Raw genomic sequence first — 19958 nt, 5'->3', positions numbered from 1 at the left:
AGAGACAGACAGACAGACAGACAGGCAGACAGACAGAAACAGAGAGAAACAGGAGGGGACCCAAAAGGGGGTTGCTAAGGAGGCTACTTCTTAAAGGGAGCGTTGTAGAGCAAAATCACAAGGTGGTACAACATAGGCATCAAACCAGTAAGGTTGTAAGTACAGCCACTTAGGCAATATTGAGCCAATGGGCAACCTGCCATGTATATGCAAGTATACATGGCAAGAGTAAGGGCCATTTTATTTATTATTTCTTTTGTATTTTTAGGGAAGGGTCTACTACTAGATTGGATTTGTAGTGATCTGCCTGTTTACAACCTCCCATGAGCTGGGATTACAGGCACTCACGACCACTCCCAGCCTCAATTGCAATCTCAGTGTGCCCCCTGGAGGCGGGGCCAGCACGGCAGACTTGGGGATCAAGCTCTTGGCCCCTGAGCCTGCTTGTAGGCACTTTACTCTGCTGAGCTATAAGGGCCATTTTAGAAAGAGATGAATCAGGAAGTCCTGGTCCCCCATAGGGGTTTCTGATGTCTGTTTAGACTTTATTGGACTGCGTGTAGAGTGGTGCTTATCCGTGGGGTTGGCATGCAGGCCTGGTCATTCTGTCTGGATCTCCAGGCCTGGATTTCATTGGGTGCACCTCCAGCCACAGTTTTGATGTGTTCTCACCTTCTGTACTGACTCTCTGCAGAGCCTGGCAGGGTCTGACTGCCTAGAGTACTCCCACCTAACTTAGCTGTCTGTGATACAACCAGCTCTGCACTCAGGGTGAGGACCCACCCGAGTTGCTTTGCGCAGTGTGGAGAGTGGTAGGTAGGAGAGTCTGTGGTAGGGAGCTAAATGTCTGCCAAATTGACTATATTCTGGTAGCTAAAAGGTCTCAGTTGGTTTACCCTAGGGGTGCTGGTTTGGATCTAGCTCTGTTTGCCATTTTTGTCAACAAATGGGATGAAGAGCAGAAGATACTTTTAACACATTTATGAACAAAGACAAAATTAAAATTTAATATTATTTCAGAACAATGGCTTCGGGGCTGGTGAGATGGCTCAGTGGTCTAAAGCACCTACTTAGAACAAGCTAAGCTAAGCAAAACACAGGGACCGCGGTTAAATCCCCCAGCACCACATGCCAGCCAGCCCCGCCCCCTGGTGGGCTGAGCTGGCCACACACACAAAATGAATGGATAAATAAATAAATAATTCTTTAAAAAAAAAAAGAACAATGGCTTCTATTGGGAATAATGAGAAACTAAGATATTTTTTAGAAAAGGAAATGTGATATTTGACATCTATAAGAAAAGATTTATTCCTTCTTTCTCTTTGTCCTCTCCTTTTCTTTGTCTTCTTTTTCACTGTTGTTGTTGTTGTTTTTTTTTTTTTTTCAGAACCGGGGATTGAACTCAGGCCCTTGCGCTTGCCAGGGAAGCGCTTATTCCACTGAGTAATCTCCCTGGCTCCCAACTATTGTTGTTATTGTCGCAGTACTGAGTATTAAACCTATGACTTTTGGACTAAGCTATGCATATTTCCTGCCGTTTTAAAACCATACTTTGTTTTATTTTTATTATTATTTTTACCTATTTATTTATTTATTATTTATTTTTTAATTTTTTTTGCAGAATCAGGGATTGAACTCAGGCCCTTGCGCTTGCCAGGGAAGCGCTTATTCCACTGAGCCATTTCCCCAGCCCCTATTATTTATTTGGTTCGGGGTCTCACTAAGCAGCTTGGACTTGTGATCCTCCTCTCTCAGCCTCCCCAGCACTAGGATTACAGGCATGTGCCACCACATCTGCTTTCAGTGGCCAGCTGGGTGCAGAACTGGCATGGCATGTGGTACTGTGGATCGAACTTGGATACTTTCACTTGCCAGGCAGGTGCTTAGGCCACGGAACTATCTCGCTTGCCCTTTATTTTTGTTTTGAGAAAAGGTCTTACATTGCTGTTGCTCAGGTTACACTCGAACTTGTGATCTTCTTGCTTCAGCCTCCCAGAATTTTGGGATTGTGGGTATAATTACTACCCTGGTCTAAATTCATTTAGTGGTACCTTGCCATAGGGAGCCTAGTTTGATAGGATTTCATGTGGAAAAGAAAATGGAGGTTTTATTTATCAGCCACTTTTTTTGTTTTTAATTTGGTACAGAGTCTCACTATGCAGCTAAGACTCGTAGTGATCCTTCTGTTTTTATCCACCCCGGTTCTGGGATTACAGGTGTGTACCACACCTGGACTCCTGTAGCCAGCGCAGGATGCCTGAGGGTGGGGCCCGTGTGACATGTGGTGCCGGGGATTAAACCCTGGTCCCTCAGCTTGCCTAAGCAGGCCCTTAGTCTGCTAAGCTATCTCGCCAACCCTTATCAGCCAAATTTGAGCTGAAAATATGACATGTGTTCCGAGTTTGGAAGTTTGCATTCATCCGTGGAAGAAAGCATGCTCTGTGGGGTGCGCTGGGTGGGGGACTCTTTATGGAGTTGACATCCTGAGTATTATGACCAGTGCTTCGGCATGGATGGATATTAGAGTCCAGAATAGAATGATTAGGAGCATCCCTGTGTCTATATCCGGGCTGACTGAAGGAAAGGGCTTAGTGGGGAGCACACAGGATGTGAGGTGACTGTCACAGCCCTCAATAAAGGATCTGAGAGTCGAAGAAATAGAACAAAGGTGTGGATGTTACAGCCGGAAGGCTTTCAGGTCAGATATGACACATGCCTGTCATCCCACGACTCTAGGAGGCTGAGGCAGGATGATCAGAAGTTTGAGGCCAGTGTGGACAATTGAGTGATTTATCCAGATCCTGTCTCAAAGTTAAAAAAAAAAAAAAAAGAAATAGCAGGGTATGGTAGTGCACACCTATAATTCCATCATGTGGGAGGCTGAGGCAGGAAGATGTGTTTGAGGCCATCTTGGGCTATGTAGGGAGTTCAAAGCCAGCCAAAGCAATATAGGAAGACTGCGTCACGAAAAAGTAAAAATTAAATTGAGTGATTTATCCAGATCCTGTCTCAAAGTTAAAAAAAAAAAAAAGAAATAGCAGGGTATGGTAGTGCACACCTATAATTCCATCATGTGGGAGGCTGAGGCAGGAAGATGTGTTTGAGGCCATCCTGGGCTATGTAGGGAGTTCAAAGCCAGCCTAATCTATATAGGGAGGCTCCGTCTCAAAAAAGTAAAAATTAAAAATTAAAATAAATCTAAATAAATAAATTAAAAAAAAGAAAACAGGGCTGGGGATACAGTAATGTGAAGGGACTGGGTACATATAATGAGAACTAGAAGCAATTTCTGCTCAAGCTAGCATTTCTGTGATTAAAGAGGTATGGTGGAATAGGTCTTTCAGAATTATGCACTGCCCTCCATGGGAGAGTTGTGAGCCAGTGCCAGGGAGGGTGTCCGCAGGGCCCCAGGCCTGGGTGAGGGTCAGGACCCTCTAATCTTCATGTCTAGGTTGTGGTCTTGTGAGCGCAGCCATCGTTGTCAGGTTTATGTTCATCATTAGCTGAAATAAGCGGTTCCACTCATCACGTTGGAGTGAATATATATGGAAGTGCAGGGACCCCAAAGAGCAAAGTCTGCTTATTTTTATTGGAATGCTAAATCAGTAACGCCCCAGTCCTTAAAGTCACTTGAATTCTCTTTATAAGGCTTTCTTCTGTCTTTCAGTAGTCACACTCTCTCGAAATGTGAAGAGCCCTGGAGGCCCCTGCAGAGCTCCACTCCCCATGTCCGGCCAGCAGCATGCTGCCCACTGCCCAAGGGTGGGTCCCCTCTCCCAGTTCTGAGATTGCAAAGCCCTCACCTCACTGCACGTTGTCTCCGCTGCTCGCGGCATTCTGGCGCGAGTCAGTTAAGTGCTGAATTGCATTTTCCCCAAGATAGCCTGTTTCTTGTGGTGGGCTGCGGCTGCTTGCTAACTAGAGGAAACTGCCTTTTGTGGGTGATTTGGAAAAGTACATTAATATGCACTATTTTCTGGTACCTGCTCTCACCACTCTTTCAAAAAGGTTCTGTCTTTTAAACTTCCACCCAGAAGCACCCTCTAGATTTCTTCCCTGGCCCTCCTTTCCTACCCCACCCACTGAGCCCTGCACAGCTCTTCATGGTGAATGCAGACCCTTTTTACTTTTTACCTCAGCATCAGCCCTCATTGGTCAGCAACAGGCACTAAGGGATGAGCTCAGAAGTTGCCTCCTTCAGTGCGGTCCCGGTGGACACATGTGCCTCAGCCGTAGGCCGGGTCTGTGCTCACCTTGGCTTTCCCAGTGACCTGTCAGCCTGTGGGTTCCTTCTCCCAGAGGGAGGAAACAGGTGCGCAGGGCTCCAGCCCACCACCAGGCTCTGCTCAGAACTGTTACCCTCTGTACCTGATTCTTCCTGCATCACCCTTCCACCAATCTAGAGCATCCTCAGGGGGATGCAGAGTAGCAGTGGGGATCTGGCCCACGGTCTTCCACCTGGCACCCTTGGCAGGTGGTGTACCATCCAGTAAGTGTTTCCTACACTGGCCAGTCTTTCCTGTAATCCTCTCTTTTACTCGGCCACATCCCTGGAAGGCAGGAGGAGCTAAAAAGAGTTGAGGAAGAGGCAGGTGTTGTGAGCCTTTTCTGTGGATGCTTCTAATGCTCCAAACGATGGATCAATTACATGGTGAACAATTGCTCTGAAGAGCAAGTGAAAGAACTGGCATCGATTTCTTTTGCCTCTGCTACAAGGGTGACATTCTACCCCTTCAGTTTAAGAGGCACTTTCAGCAGGTTTAATATAGTGTTGATTCCTTTTTTTTTTTTTTTTAAGCTATGCACAGTATTCAGGATGGCTATGACATTTGAGGACAAACAGGTGGCCGTAGTCACTCGGCCCTTGATGCTGTGGGAGGGACATGGAGTGCAACAAGCCAAGATGTCTCTCTTGTCTGTAGGTGATGCGGCCACCTTGGTGTTATGGCTGGTGTCTAGGTGTCCCCTCCCAAAGCCTCATGCAGTCATTTGGGCGGTTCCTAGAGTTTATGATTAATTCATAATCCAGTGCTTAGATTATGGGGGGGAGTGTTATACCCGCCCTGAGGCAGATAATCTGCATACAAGTGTAAGGAGAGAGAGGCTTGCTAGCTGTAGCTGCTGTTGCTCCTCCCTTTTTGGCCCTTGCTGTTTTGCTGTTTTTCCGCCACCTTGAACTGCTGCCCACTACCATGAGCCACTCTGCCTTAGAGCCAGCTGAGTATGAACTGAAACCTCCACCAACTGTGAACTAAATAAACCTTTCCTTCCTTCATTTTGGGTGTCAGGTATTTTGTTTCAGCAATGAGAGAAAAGTACCAAGACACTTGGTTGTGTGTGGGCTTTGCCGACCTAGGTGTCCCATGCACCACGTGACTGTATGTGTAGCACTAGGTTAGTTGTCTCACTGAGGTCAAGCCAAAGGGCTCAGTGTTCCCTTCCACACAATGTTCTGGAAGCCTTTGGAAGCATGCTGGGAAAAGAGGTCAACTGGCTTCAGAGTGAAGGTGATTTTCTGGGTCATTGCGGCATCAGGGGTAAGTCTTGGAGTTATTAAAATAACCCATTTAAGGGCTGGCGAGATAGCTCAGTGGACTAAGTACCTTCGTAGGGATCAGGGTTCGATTCCTGGCACCACATGCCATGCGGGCCCTGCCCCCTGAGCGGCAGGCAAGATCAGGGGTGGCTGTGCACACCCATAATCCCAGTGCTGGGGAGGTTGAAGACAGGAGGATCACTACGAGTCCGAGCTGTCTGAGCTGCGTAGTGAGACCCTGTACCAAACACATACACACAAATAAAAATAAAATGAATAAAGTAAATAGAAAAATAATAATCCATTTACTGGGAAATAGTGATTGGTTTGGGAATATCAATAATCCCCTCATGTTTCCAGTACAAAAGAAAGTGAGTAATTTCTCCAAAGTGTGTGTGGACACATGCAATGCAACACAGGACATTTATTCAAGTTCTTTTTTTTTTTGGCAGAACCAGAGATTGAACTCAGGACCTTGCACTTGTCAGGCAAGCACTTATTCTACTGAGCTATCTCCCCAGCCCCTAATTCAATTTCTTACTTCAAGGTGAAGCCAGGGGCAAACTGAAACACTAGATTCCAGATTCAGCCCCAAAGTAGACTAGTTGTTAGGGTTCCTCAAGTACCCAGTTCTCTCTTTAGTGCATTTTCCCCAATGGTGAGAACTTCTGTTTATTTATTTTTGGCACCAGGGGTTGAACTCAGAGCCTTGTGCTTGCCAGGCAGACACTTATGCTGCTGAGCTATCCCTAGCCTTTATTTATTTAAAGAACTTTTAGGGGTCTGGGAGATGGCTCAGTGGAATAAGCGCTTCCCTGGCAATTGCAAGGGCCTGAGTTCAATCCCCAGTTCTGCCAAAAAAAAAAAAAAAAAAAAAAAAAGAAAGAAAAGAAAAGAACTTTTAAACAGCCAAGACTGTAGAAGGTGCTGTCTTACCAAGGACCTGTTGTGGCCAGGTGTGGCAGTGCTCGCCCATGATCCCAGCATTTGGAAGGCTGAGAGAGGAGGATGGTGCTGAGCTTGAGGCCAGGCTGGGCTACATAGTGAGTTCAAGGCTGATCTGGACTGTATAGTAAGACCCTGTTTTAAAAAACAAATAAAAAACAATAGTAACTAAAATTAACGACCTTTTGTGCACACCAGGTTCATTTCTACAGAGCAGAACGTTAGGGTCTCAGTCAACTGTGAGCCTTTTAACAGTAGACAAACCGAGAGTTGGCCTGGGTGGGTGCATGTGAGTTCAAAAGCAAGGCCATGACGTCCGGGCCCTCTTGTGTGTGTGTGTGTGTGCGCGTGTGAGTGTGCGTGTGTGTGTGTGTGGTGAGTCACCAATGTTCACAGTGTCTACAAGTGCGCAGCCCAGGCTGCAGGAGTGGGGAGGCCCGTGGCTGCCGAGGGGCGCTGCTGTGCTGGCAGGAGCTGAAGCGCTACAGACAGGTCAACTCATTTTCCATGCCCTCTGTACACCTTATTGACTGTGTGTTTTTATTTTTATTTCATTTTGTTATTTAGCTGCTAGGGATCAAAGGCAGCCTCTTATGCATGCCCTAGGCCAATGCTAGAAAAAAACTTTTGAGCTTTCAATAATACCAACAGCCTGGGGCTGGGGAGATGGCTTAGTAGAACGAGCCCTTCCTTCCTTCCTTCCTTCCTTCCTTCCTTCCTTCCTTCCTTCCTTCCTTCCTTCCTTCCTTCCTTCCTATGAGGTCTCATCATGCCTCTGTACCAGCCTGGAGCTCATCATGTAGGCTTGAACTTATGGTCCTTATGCTTCAGTGCCTGGAATGTTGGAATTGCAGGTTTGTGACACCATGCCTGCCCCTAATTGCATTTTTCAAAGCAATTTACTTAGCTTTCTCATTTGTAAAAGTCTGGTATCTGTCACATCTTCCTGTAAAGAATAAGTGAAATGACATATGTAAAGTGCTTAGCATTTAGAAAGGTGTTTAATAAATGGTAATTATTATACTCATGTTTTGGCTATCATAAGATTTGACTCTTTGTTAACAGTTCTATTGTCCACTGTCTTCATAAAGGCAGAGACAGAATGGGATAGAATACTGAGCACTTGCAAATGTCACAGCTATGAATAAATAGAGCAAGGCCTGGTGTTTGCCCTCAAACAATTTTTTAAAATTCCATCTATGTATCCATCCATCCATCCATCCATCCATCCATCCATCCATCCATCCATCCATCTATCCCTCGTCTTGGTGTGTAGTTCAGGCTGGCTTTGAACTCACTGTGCGGACCAGGCTGGCTTTAATCTTGTGGTTATTGTTCTGTCTCAGCCACGGGCATGCACCACCATGCTTGGCAAGATACATTTGCAAATAAACAAGTATAATACAGTGTAGCAATTGGCGTGGACTAAGGTACCAATGCTGAAGAATTTGTTTACAGAGGATCACTACGTGCCAAGCCTTCTGTAGTGAGTCTTTTGCACATTTTCTTAACACAGTTCTCTCACCAGCCCCAACCAGTAGATGTCATTCTCTCTGTATCAGAGTAAGGACACTGAGGCTCAGTGGTGTAAGGGACGTTTCCTCAGTGGCAGGTGTGATACAGCTTGTTAGCTTGGGGCAAGTGGAAGGGGGTAGGAGAAAGCTTCCGGCTGGAGCGCAGGATGAGTAGGAGTGTTGTGGGGACAGCGTTCCCAACCAGGGAACAGGATGTTCACGGGGTGGAGGAGTGAGAAGCAGGAGCCACAAATACTTTAGCTTTGCTGCAGCGTCAGGCCCAGAGCTGGCTGCTCCAGAATGGCCGGAAGTGATGTTTGGAGCAGGGAGGCAGGGGTCTGACCATGCCGGAAGTGATGTTTGGAGCAGGGCGGCAGGGACCTGACCATGCTGCCTGTTGTCCTGGGAGCGAGTGGATGTTATTTAGCTACCAAGGAAAGGAAGCCTGGAGAGATTTTAAGAAAAGGGACACCCAGATGTGCTACTTCAGCCAGGCTTCTATGACAGAATACCAGCAGTTTATAAACAGCAGAAATTTATTTCTCATGGTTTTGGAGGCTGGGATTCCAAAGGCCAAGGTGGTGAAGATTCAGTGTCCAGTAAAGGTCTGTTTTGGACAACTCCATCTCTCATAGGAACAATAATTACTCTTAGAAGGGCTCCATCCCTAGGACCTAGTCACCGCTCCAGTGTCCCATGTCCTCATGCCACCGCTTGAGAGAGTAGCAATTCAGCCCGTATTTGGAGTAGGGGAAAGGGGCAGACAACAGTCCTGCATCGGGCCACTCCCGGGTACTAGAGAAATCACTTGGGTTCCAGTGAGGGAGCCGGCCTTTAGGTCAAACACTGGAAGCAAGCAGGTGAAGTAGAAGCTGGTAGTAGCTTACCCATTTGTGCTCCGTTTAACAAATATTCATTGAGTACACGTTGCGTGTTTGCTTCTGTGCGGTCACTGGGGGAATAACTGAACAAGCTATCACTGGCTCCTCCATGGTGCTTGCATCTTAGTGAGAGGAGACAAAGGTAAGGAAGGGAACAGCAAGGAGTGCTAAGTGTTAGGAAGAAAATGAAAGAGGGTGGAGAGTTGAGTTCACCAGGGACTGAGGTTGGCGGGGACAGCTTGCTCGCTGCCATGGCAACGTAGAAGCGGGGATCAGAGAAGCGTGTTGGAGGTGAGCACCACGGAAGGAGGAACCAACCAAAGAGGTGGGCGGCGCAGTTGACAGGACCGACATCCGGCTGGAGGGAGGAGCTTGTCCAGGATGCGACCAAGGTCTTGAGCTTGGGCTGTGTGAGCGGACAGCGCAGTCTGGAGGTTCTGTGCCGACCTGGGTTGACTGGTGCCACCATGTGCTGTGTGGTCTCAGGGAAACCAGAAGACCCAAATCTCACTTTCCTATAAAATAGGTGTAAGAATAACGATACCTCGCAAGGGTCTTCAGAGAACTGGATGTGTTTGTGTCATTCGAAGCTCCAACGGGTTTGCCAGGCCTGCTCTAGGCACTGACTCTGAAGCTCGGAGTTGCAAGCAAACGAATGAATGATGTAGTTAGGAGATACAATGACAATGTCCAGGACGTGGTGGCGAGTTACACACAGGGCACGTGGGCGTGGAAGAGCAAGGTCTTCCGCCCAGCGCCCCTCTTGAAAGATACAGAAACAAGGTTTCAAGAGGAAACAAGAGATAATAGGTGTAAATCACAGGGGGAAGGCTTACCCCTGAGCAGGAAGATAAGGGTGTGAGGACAGCCGGGAGTGACCCCACAGGCAAGGTGGTGGGAAGGCGAGGTCAGGACCTTCTCTGCACAGTAGGAAGTGAGATGATTCCACCAGAGCAGGGGCCAGGGTGGAATGGGAGTAGGCCGGAGGTTGGTTGTGATTACTGTTGTGCCTTTTCTCTGACTATCTTAAAAGATGTTTGTGTCCAGTTGTCTTGCTGGATCCCTGTTCCTTCCATTCGTACCCTATTTTCTAGGTGTGGTGGTAGACTGTGGTTAGTTCCATCGCAGCACTCCCTCACCGGGTGTGTCTTTGACTTCCTTATCTGTCTGCTCAGTAGCTGAGGAGACCCTGCAGACAGTTTAACTCTTGTATCTTGTGGACCTTTGGTTGTGCAATTCATGAGGGGGTCAGCGGAGGGGCTGAGGTAGTGGCGTGTGAGGTCAGGCCCAGCCTCAGGCGTGGAAGTCGGGTGAGCTGGTGGCTGCTGCTTCTATCAGTGCAACTCCTCGCCCCTAGAATATATAGGTTCACATTACAGGGAGAGGTATTTTCAGTTCTGCTGTTTCGATCCCAGAAATTGTCCCACATAGCACATTTCTAGAGCATTCTAGCTCCATCTGCCTGCCTGGTTGGTGAATTCCCCACGGCCTCAGGTTCACTCAGGTGATCCTCGCCCTGAGGAAAGAGCCAAGTAGCAACCCCTCTGGGAGCAGCACCCGCCAGCCCTCCCTCCTGCCAGCGCCAGCAGCTGACATCACATGCGGGTCCACTTTGTCGTCTCCGAGAGGACGGAGGAAGTCCAGAGCTTGCCAGGTGCCCGGAGCACTGCCAGATGTGGAAAGATGGAGACAGGCTCTGTGTGGAGCTCTGGCTGGGGCTGAAGGCGGAGGGGCTTCTGGTAGAGCAGGAGGCTGGGCTCCTACTCTTGGCCCTCTACCTCTCCCAGTTTTATATGGGGCAGAGGAGCAGGGAGTTTATGTGCAGGAGCCGTCCATCAGCAGCTGCGGCCGCTGCAGAGTCAGGGAGCCCACAGAGCTCCCAAGTGAGTCCCAGCCCTCACGCCCCCAGCTGCCGTGTGGCTGATCCTCTGGGGAGCCAGGCATGGTTCAGCATCTGCACGCCGAGACTGTCTCGTGCAGCACTGCTGTCAAGCAGGCTTGCCACTACCGCGTCTGCTCCCTGAGGAGGAAGCTGGCCGCTCTGCGAGCCAAGTAGGTGCCAGGGGTCCTGGAGCTGGGGGCTGGGATGGCCTGGTGGGTCTCTGCATGGCGACATCTGCTGATAGAGGCTGAAGGGAGAGGCAGAGGAAGGCAGCTGGATGGACTGCTGTTCACTGAGAGGTGTAGGCAGTCGGTGCCTCCTAGGAGTGTTCCCGGCTCCCTGGATCTGTCTTCATAACTGGCCGCTCAGTGGTAGCTTTCGTTTTTGTTCTTTTCATAGTAAATTAATTCCCTGGGTAAAGAACTTGGAGGATCCCAGAGAAGGGTCCCTTGGAGAAACATTGGTTTGGTCTTTGTGTGTGTGGGGGGTTGACTGACTTTCTTTCTTTCTTTCTTTCTTTCTTTCTTTCTTTCTTTCTTTCTTTCTTTCTTTCTTTCTTTCTTTCTTTCTTCTTTTCTTCTCTTGTGTATGGGAATCAAACTCACAGCCTCACATCTGCCAGGCAGGCACAGTGCTGCTGAGCTATATCCCCAGCCCTTGTGTTAATTTCTTATATTCCCTCTTTTTGGGACTTCTCTGGACACCAGAGCTGATGAGCTGCCTGCCATGGAGGTGGAGTATCAGCCAGGGCTGAGAAGCTTTGCTCTGTTGTGAGCCCCTGGGTCTGGAGAAGCTGTGCTGCACCGGCTCCTTACGGACTGTGTTGTACAAACAGAGGGGAGAAGTTCTCTAGGAGGAGGAAGAGATTCCAGGCCCAGAGAGCAGAGTTAAATTCAAACCTGGCAAGCGTTTGAGAGAGGGAGACATTTGAACACCCTAGCAGGGGTTTGTTTATTCATTTGACTTATTTATTTATTACACATTTATTCATTTATTATTTATTTTTTATGTAGTTGGTACAGGGTCTCACTACACAGCTTGGACTTGTAGTGATCCTCCTGTTTTCAGCCTCCCCAGTGCTGGTATTCCAGGCACACAACACCATGCCCGGTCTTGTTACATTTTTAAATGAAAGACGGGACAAATGAGGTGAGAGGAAAAAGAAACAGAATGAGACAATAAATAGATTTCAGAGGCAGGAAGGGGCTGGAGGTAGACTTGATCTTGGTTCTCTGTCTCATTCTTTATCCCACGCACATGCACATTGGAGACACAGGCATAGATGCCTGTCATCATATAGTCAGCTATTAGTAAGAATTCTCTCTTCTGGAGCTCTTGGGACAGAAGTTTTGAAAGTGGTGAGCAGATAAAGTGACACCGTGAGATCCTGTGGTCCTCCCACAGGATGCTGGTCACAGGGAGAAGATTCTTTCATGAGTGGCTGTTTGGAACTCAGGGGCACTTTGAAGACTGAAAGAGCTTGGGTAAAATTCTGGCTCTGCCACTTACTAGCCCTGGTACTGTTGTGAAGTCATTTCATCTCTCTGAATCTACCTCCTCCTTGGAAAAACAAATAATTATACCTCTTTGTAAAGGTGGTTTGGATCAAAAGGAGGTAAAGCAGGAGACGCACTTAGCACAGCCTGGCATATGGGAAACACTCAGTCAGCGCTACGTTTTGTTATCGTTGTCAGCAGTGGTTAAGCCTGCAAGGTGTGTTTTGAGGTAGAACCGGGAGGTTTGAGAACTTGGTTAAGGTGAGCCACAGAGAGCTCTTGAGGTGATGTCTGAATTCTTGGCTGCCAGGCAAAGCTAAGCAAAAAATCTGCCTCTTATTCTTCCAGTGAGTGACAGCTGGCTTGTATGTGGTGTGAGGAGCCAGAGAAGTGCATGTGTGGCCAGGTGTCCCAGCCTGCAGTTAGCCGGCAGGACACTGGGAAACATCAGCCTGGGGTGCTCCCCCACTTCCGGTTCTGGCTGGCTATGAAGTAGCCCTGTCTCGGCAGGGGCTCACTCTGAACAAATGCTGCAGCACTCCTGGACCTTGGTGAAGAACTCCCAGAGAGACTCCTGGGATCCTTGTTCAGACCCCAGGAAGTATAGCGCTAGAGCATGGTAGAGATGGGGACCTGAGTTCTGCCTGCCAAACCTCAGCCTGTTTTCCTCATTCCCATCCTGTCCTGGCAGAGTTTCCCTCGCTTATGTCACCATTCTGGCTTATTCTCTGTCATAGCACTAGTCACATGCTATGATTGTACAGGGTCTCACTGTGTAGTTCAGACTTGCCCTGAGCTCACCACATGGCCAAGGTTGGCCTCACACTCATGCCGATCCTTCCGCCGCAGCCTCCTCATGCCGGGATTACAGGTGTGCACCGCCTTGCCTGGCTCGATTGTATTCACTGAGTTGGTCACTGTCTCCCCCACTAACCCCTAGACTTCACCAGAGCAGGGGTTGGTTTTATTTAGTGCATAGTCAATGCTCAGCACGCCGTCTGGCATGAAATAGGTGCTCGGTAAATATTAGTTGGGTGAGTTATTGAACCAATGAATAACCTTCTAAGGCTTTTTGCTACCTCTGACATTGTGGGATCTGTGATTCTGTGACTGTCCCGGGGGAGGGCCGAAGCCTGGTCCATATGATCCATTACTTTTCAGACTGCATGGACAGGAAAGTGGTTTGGTTTGTGAGCACCCCTCATGTGTACCCTTGTCTGCTGAGCCACGTGCTTCGGGAACACATGATCCTTTGGAAGACAGCACATAAGGCCTTCAAGTGATACTGAGCTCAACACACTCCCATCTGGCCCAAGTGCTGGCCTTACCAGCAGGGTGGAGAAGCCTGCGGGTGCCCTGCTTTTCACTCCTCTCTGGCAGGCGTGGCTGCTTCTGTTGTCTCAGCAGAACTGTCTGCAGGTGCAACTGTCCCCTGCTCTGTGATTCCCTGCTCGAGCATTTCTTCTCTCCTGCCTGAGAAAAATGGGCTTGTTAGTTGTATCTCAGCCAGTGAACCTCCCTCTGCTGATGCCAAAGTTGGGGTTTGGATCACTGGCAGGGTGGGTAGAAGATTTCCTCCCCCCAAGTACTCCTACTTCCCGCTGGGCAGGCAGGGATGGTGGAGAAGGTGTGTGAGTGTGTGGCAACTTGGGAGTTCAAAGCAGTCGCCCTGCTCTACGCTGTGTCTGTTTTGCTTCCCTGTGACTCCAAGGTTTAGACGGAGTCAGGGGACAAGCCCTTGGATTCTCTTTCCAAACTCACTGATCAGTATTGCAAGCTGAGAGCAGCTCTTTGCCAAGAGCAGTCCTTGCATCCCCACCTAGGCATTGAGCAAGTCAGCGTACTAAAGGTTTGACATTCCAGCTGAGTTAGAGATCCAGAGTGTACCACCAACCCAAGTGTGCGTGTGCTGCTGTACTAAATGTTTTGTATATAGTGTAATGAGTTAGGAAACTTAAAAACAGGAGTTAACTGAAAATGCAAGTAGCAATATTTTCTTCTGCATGACTCTGGGCAAGTGTCCATGGCCTTTCGGTAATAAGCAACCTATCGAGGTGAGCAGTTCTAAGGAGGTCATCCTCAGCCAGGTAACGTGTTTCATAATCTCAGCTCAGTTGACTCAGTGCGCAGTGGGCCGAGGAGTTTGCATGCGTAGCATATGTCCCAGGCGCATCTGGTGCAGGTGGTCACTGACCAGGCTTTGAGAATCATGTCCTTAGCCCAAAGCCTCTGGGGATTCTTTCCTACTATTTTCCATAATTTTATTGAGAGACAAATAGCAATGAGACAGTTTCAAATCAAATTGGTAGGGCAGTTTCAATAATTAACACATTGCATACATTCTTCCTAGTGGTTAATTGCTGTACAAGATGCAGACATGATCCTATTTACAAACACTATTACAACAAATCCCTCTATTCATTAAGAGAATATAACTATATATCTATCCTATTTTTCTTTCCTACTATTATCAAACACAGAACTCAATAGAGCCAGGAGAGGAAAGGGCATTTTTCAGCCTGGGCACATGGCCTCTGATTTCTCTTACTTGTCTTGTGCATAGCCCAAGAGTCGCCATTCTGCAGCAAGGAGAAAAGGTGGGTATGGTGTGGTGTGCGTGGAAATGAGTGGTTCGTCTTGTCTTTCACCAGTTTTCCAGGGTTAATCAGTGTTTCTTTTCTTACCTTTGGATATGTGACCCTTAAGCCATTAACTGTTGGGCTCCTTCTTGCCTTTTCTCTTTAGTCTGAAGGTGACTGCTGAGATGGAGAGAAATCCTGGCAGCCCTGGCTTGGAATGGTCCAGGAGGCTGGGAGGCAGGCAGAAGGAGGGGGGATGTTTGTGAGCACACCCCTCACCCCCGCACTTAGGCACATACAGAGAAGCACCCTTGTAGCACCTTTTATTTGATGGTGCTGGGTGAGTACATTGAATTCAGCGTTGGACTTCTGAAGCACCTAGTTGGATGGTTGACGTTTGAAACTCCAGGATGCTAAAGGATCTATGAGAGGAATGATTTCTACCTCTCAGCGTCCTTCCCTCCAGAAGTGAAGCAGATTTATTATTGGAATTTCATTTTTTGGGCATCTTAAGTGATGGTGGATTCTTGCTGGTTGAAAGTGATCCTTATAAACAAAGGTACATTGAGCAGACCTGCAGACAGGCCTCTGATGTTTGTGGCCTCAGATGTTCTGTAGCCCTTCCAAATCCATCAATCCCTTCAAATGCTTATGGTAAGCCATTGCCTACTTTTCTGGATAATTCCTACAGTGCGAAATTTGCCAAGGAATTTAATCGGGGTCTTTTAGCAGAGAAGTTGCAATCATTGGACGCGCCCACAAATCACACATGCAAACAACATGCCCAGGATGATGCAAACTGTATACTTAGTTTGCCGAAGTTGATATTTAAGTGCTGAAGTATTTGTTGTTGATAACCACAGCTGCCCCTGTCTGAGGGCTGTGTGCTCCGCACTGTGTCTTCCATGTGCTGTTTTACTTAATCCTAGTGACAGTCCTGTAAGGGACGTTACTATGGACCAAGTGCTTTCTAGCAGAGGCTTACATCTTCTCCGCTCAGGGCTTTTTAGCAGGAAAGCTGGGATTCATCGCCAGAGCTCAGCTTTAACTTATGTGCCTATGACTTCCAGGAACAAAGAGAGAGTGAACTCTTGAGGGACTTGGAATCTTATGCAGAGCTGGCCTCTCCTTGGACCTAGTGGCTCTTTGGGTTTTCCTGGAATTTGAGCTCTAGGTGTGGCAATGTATGAGCAAGTCTGGAAAATTTCATGAGTAGATAGAGGAAGAAAAAAATTGACAAGTGCGAACGAGAGCCCCATGATTCTGATGATCCAGTTGGAGATAGATGTTTTAGATCATAATCGTTCGTTTCTTTTAGTCTTTCTAAGCTATGCCTCCCATGCTTTCTTGATTTTAGGAAGTGCAGTAGGGAGTTATTGACATAGGAATGTGAAATTCCCAACCTGGCCTGGATGAGTTCGTGTTCTTTAAAATGGAAGAATAAATTTTAGGAACAAATGGAGGTTGAGGGTAAAACTTTATTGGAAAGGAAAGCGTCTGTCAGAGAGGGACAGAAGGGGGGACCAAGCGGGTTGCCTAGGAAGCTGTTTCTTCCAGGGACTTTTATAGTATAAAACCATGCAGGGCTGAGGTAGAGACAAAGGGGTCTCGCATAGGCAGGTGCAGGGTGAGACTAAACTATGGTCAAAGAATGGGATTACAAGCACCATTGCTCAGGTAAAATTGATTAGGCTCAAGACTAAATGGGGTAGGGAGCCACGTAGCAAGGGGGCATGAATATAAAACAGGACCTTACTGGGAGGCCTTCAGACCATAATTCTTCCTGAGTAATGAGCAATACTGGATGCCAGTCTTTAGGTTTGATTTACAGCAGGGGTCTCCATCCTTCCCAGAGTTGTAAGGCACCTGGCTGTTGTCATTTCCTTCAAGGGCCTGACCCTGTCTGACTGCCTGCAATTTTCTGTCTAACTCAGACTGCCTGCAACATTATCAGGTGGTTTGTCCGAGCGTCTCCTTTCTGTGATGCTTTCTTCTGGTTCTACCCTCGAGTCTTTGCAGCTGGACCAGCCGCTTACTCTGACCTTGCTGTGGGCACTGGCCAAAGCCACGAGGCATTTGCAGGAGCTGGCTCTTCTTTCTGCACTGGGCTCCCTGGCATGCTTTCATCTCACCAGCCACTCTCTAACTGGAGTCCTCAGGCTGCCACTTCTTGCTCGACCTTCAGGGTCTTTGATCCCTGTCCCCTCTGCTCTCACATTCAGCAGGAGTCACCAGAGGGTCCGTTAGAGGGATCTCATGTTGGCCTGAGCCCAGACATGTGCAGGGGTTCTGACAGCTTCTGCCACTTCTGTCCTAACTCTTCCCAGCCTGCGAGGGGCATGGCTTGCTGGGACAGTGGGCACACACGCAGCTCTAGTTAGCCATGCACCTCCAAAAAGTCAGACAGTGGTATCAAGCTCTCAGCTCTTCCACTGGCCTGACTACACCCTGCTCAGTTTAGCCCGTAGCTTTCCATATACTGTTACCTGGAAGCGAGGTGTGCCAAGTTCTGAGGTCTTCTGCAGCCTCGCTGTAGGACCTGTGTAAACACTAGTGATGCGTAGGTGCAAACTGCTAGCACAGGCAGTGCCAGTGCCTTGTGTGCTTAGGGTTCTTTCCCTTTTGAAACACTTGCACAGCCGTCATCCAGGGACCAGCTGTGGGCTGGAGGAGGTGTGGCTGCCTGGAGATGTAGGGAAAGGAAGGTATTGCGTGGCCAGCTTTGTACGAGCACCACGTGCAGATGACTTGGAGGAGTGGGGGACTCCTGAAGCACCCACTGTTACACCCCCTGGGTACCCCTAAAATAATAATAATTACAAAGACAATATTTTAGCATTCATTAAATGCTCCTGTTAGGCGTCAAGAGCTGTGCTCTCGTTTAAATTTCACCTTTATCTGTGAAATCATAAAACAGGCTGAAGGTGCGTGCCCATAATCCCGGTACTAACCTAGAACCCCAAAATCCAAAATGCTATAAATTTGGAGACTTTTTGTGCTCTGATGCTATGAGTGGAAAATCTCACACTTCACCTCGTAGGGTGGGTCACAGTCAGAACTCAGTTGTGCTAAAAATGTTACATAAAATTACATTCAGGCCACGTGCGTACGGGATATTTGAAACCTAAGTGAATTACATGTTTCAACTTGAGTCCTATCACCAAGACATCTTGTTATGTATATACAAATATTTAAAAAAACCCTAAAAAGTTCAAAACATTTCTGAGCTTAAACATTTCACACAATGATACTAACCTGTATTACCACTTTTCGTTTTGTAGATTAGAAAACTGAGGTTTGTTATTATTATTATTATTATTATTATTTTTTTTTTTTTTTTTTAAATTTTTTAGGGAAGGGTCTACAGTGTGTTCAGGGTCTCACTACTAAATTGGACTTGTAGTAATCTGCCTTGTTTACAGCCTCCCAAGAGCTGGGATTACAGGCACAGGCCACCACGCCCAGTCTTAATTGCAGCATGCCCTGGGTGCAGGCTTGGCGTGGCTGGCCTGAGGATCAAACCAGAAAACTGAGGTTAAAACTGGGCATGGTGGTGCATGCCCATAATCCCGGTACTCTGGGAGACAGAGATGGGAGGATCACAAGTTTGATCCCAGCCTGCCCAATTTAGGGGCTTTGGGAGACCCTCTCTCAAAATAAAAAGGGCAGGAGATATAGCTTAGTGCAAAGTCCCCGTATTTAATCTTCAGTACCAGCCACCCCCCCCCAAAAAAAAAAAAGTAAAAAAATTCCCATGACTTAGAGGGGTTTGATAATGTATATCAAATCATGCAGCTGCTATATAATGTTCTAGCCTTTGCATCAGGTGATTTCACTCTAGATCTTAAGCACTGTGTGGTACATTGTCTTTGGCTGTCCAGGCTGAGGTCGGGGAGCTATCACTTCCTGTGTCAGGAATTTCTAGCAGCTGAGGAAGGCTACACTTGCAGCGCCTAGGTCAGATCCTCTTGTGGATCACTTCAACGCTTTCATCACTTCCGTTCTTTTTTCCTCCACTTCCAACCCTGTTGGTTTCACTGATTTTTTTTCTCTTCTCCGCCTTCATCTGGACTCCTGATTGTTTGCAAGGACTCTTCTCCTGACTCCTCCCTGGCCCTTTCTGTGACCAGCACCTTGCAGTATCACCCCGTGGTGGCTGGTCTTCATTGTGAGCTTTATGGCCTAGGAGCTGAGCGGAGTACACTTCTGTGTGTGCCTTGGTGGGCCGCGAGGAGGTGATCTTTGCCACTCTACCTGGTCCCTGGCACCTTCCTTTCTGGCTCTTTCCTTCTCTGCTTTCCGCCATGGGGTGTGCACCATGTCTCTGACATGCCACCAGCCTCAGAACAATGGAGCCAATCAACCACAGACTGAAACCTCCACCCTTGTGAGCCAAAATAAACATTTCGCCCTTTAAGTGTGGATGGCAGATATTTTGTCCCAGCAGTGCAGTTAGCCAACACCTCCCCAAGCATCTCTTCTTGTAGGTCTTCATTCCGTTTCCTTGTTGTCCATCTGTCTTGTCCCTATGTTTTCATGTCTTTATTTGCCTCAAACAGCACGAGGCTTTGTCTGCTGTCTAGCTACCTTTACCTCAGCAGTTCTGAGAGGGATTTAAAATGCTGTGCACTTGGGTGAGAGGTCACAGAAGCAGGCAGTCAACCACAGAATAAAGAGCAGACTCACGCTAATGCTTATTTAGTATTTACGATTGTCAGAAGTGTTTCCATGCCCTCTACAAAGGTTAATCTCAGTTAGTCTTTACAGTAGCCTCTGAGGTGAGTAATATTTTCTGTCTTATGGGTGAGGAAGTGGGGGCGTAGAGGGGCTAAATGGGTCACACAAGGATGCACGGCTAGGAATGGCTGGGCCAGATTCTAGGCCGGGCTTTTTCTCCTTCTCACTGACTCTAAAGGTTGGTGGTTAGCAAGGAGAAGAGGAGCGAGTCAGGCACACACACGTTCCTGGGAGCACGCACACTGCCCCCTTCCTCCTTCATGGCCCTCTTTCTTCCTTTGTCTTTGCCTGTCTGGGTAAGCTGACATTTTCTTTACACAGTTCCGGGTCCCTGTCATTCTGTGACTCTCTCCACTTTAATGCCAACTTTTTTTTTTTTTTTTTTTTT

At 47.8% G+C, this 19958-nt stretch overlaps 1 protein-coding gene across 8 annotated transcripts in view; it reads left to right on the top strand.

Moving 5' to 3' along the window:
- Positions 1-19958, top strand: part of Gramd1b (GRAM domain containing 1B) — a 186050-nt gene that overhangs the window by 52777 nt on the left and 113315 nt on the right. The window lies entirely within an intron of this gene.

Source organism: Octodon degus, unplaced genomic scaffold, assembly GCF_000260255.1.
Source record: "Octodon degus isolate 3935 unplaced genomic scaffold, OctDeg1.0 scaffold00080, whole genome shotgun sequence".
Taxonomy (NCBI): Eukaryota; Metazoa; Chordata; class Mammalia; order Rodentia; family Octodontidae; genus Octodon; species Octodon degus.
This window is presented reverse-complemented; position numbering and strand designations above follow the sequence as displayed.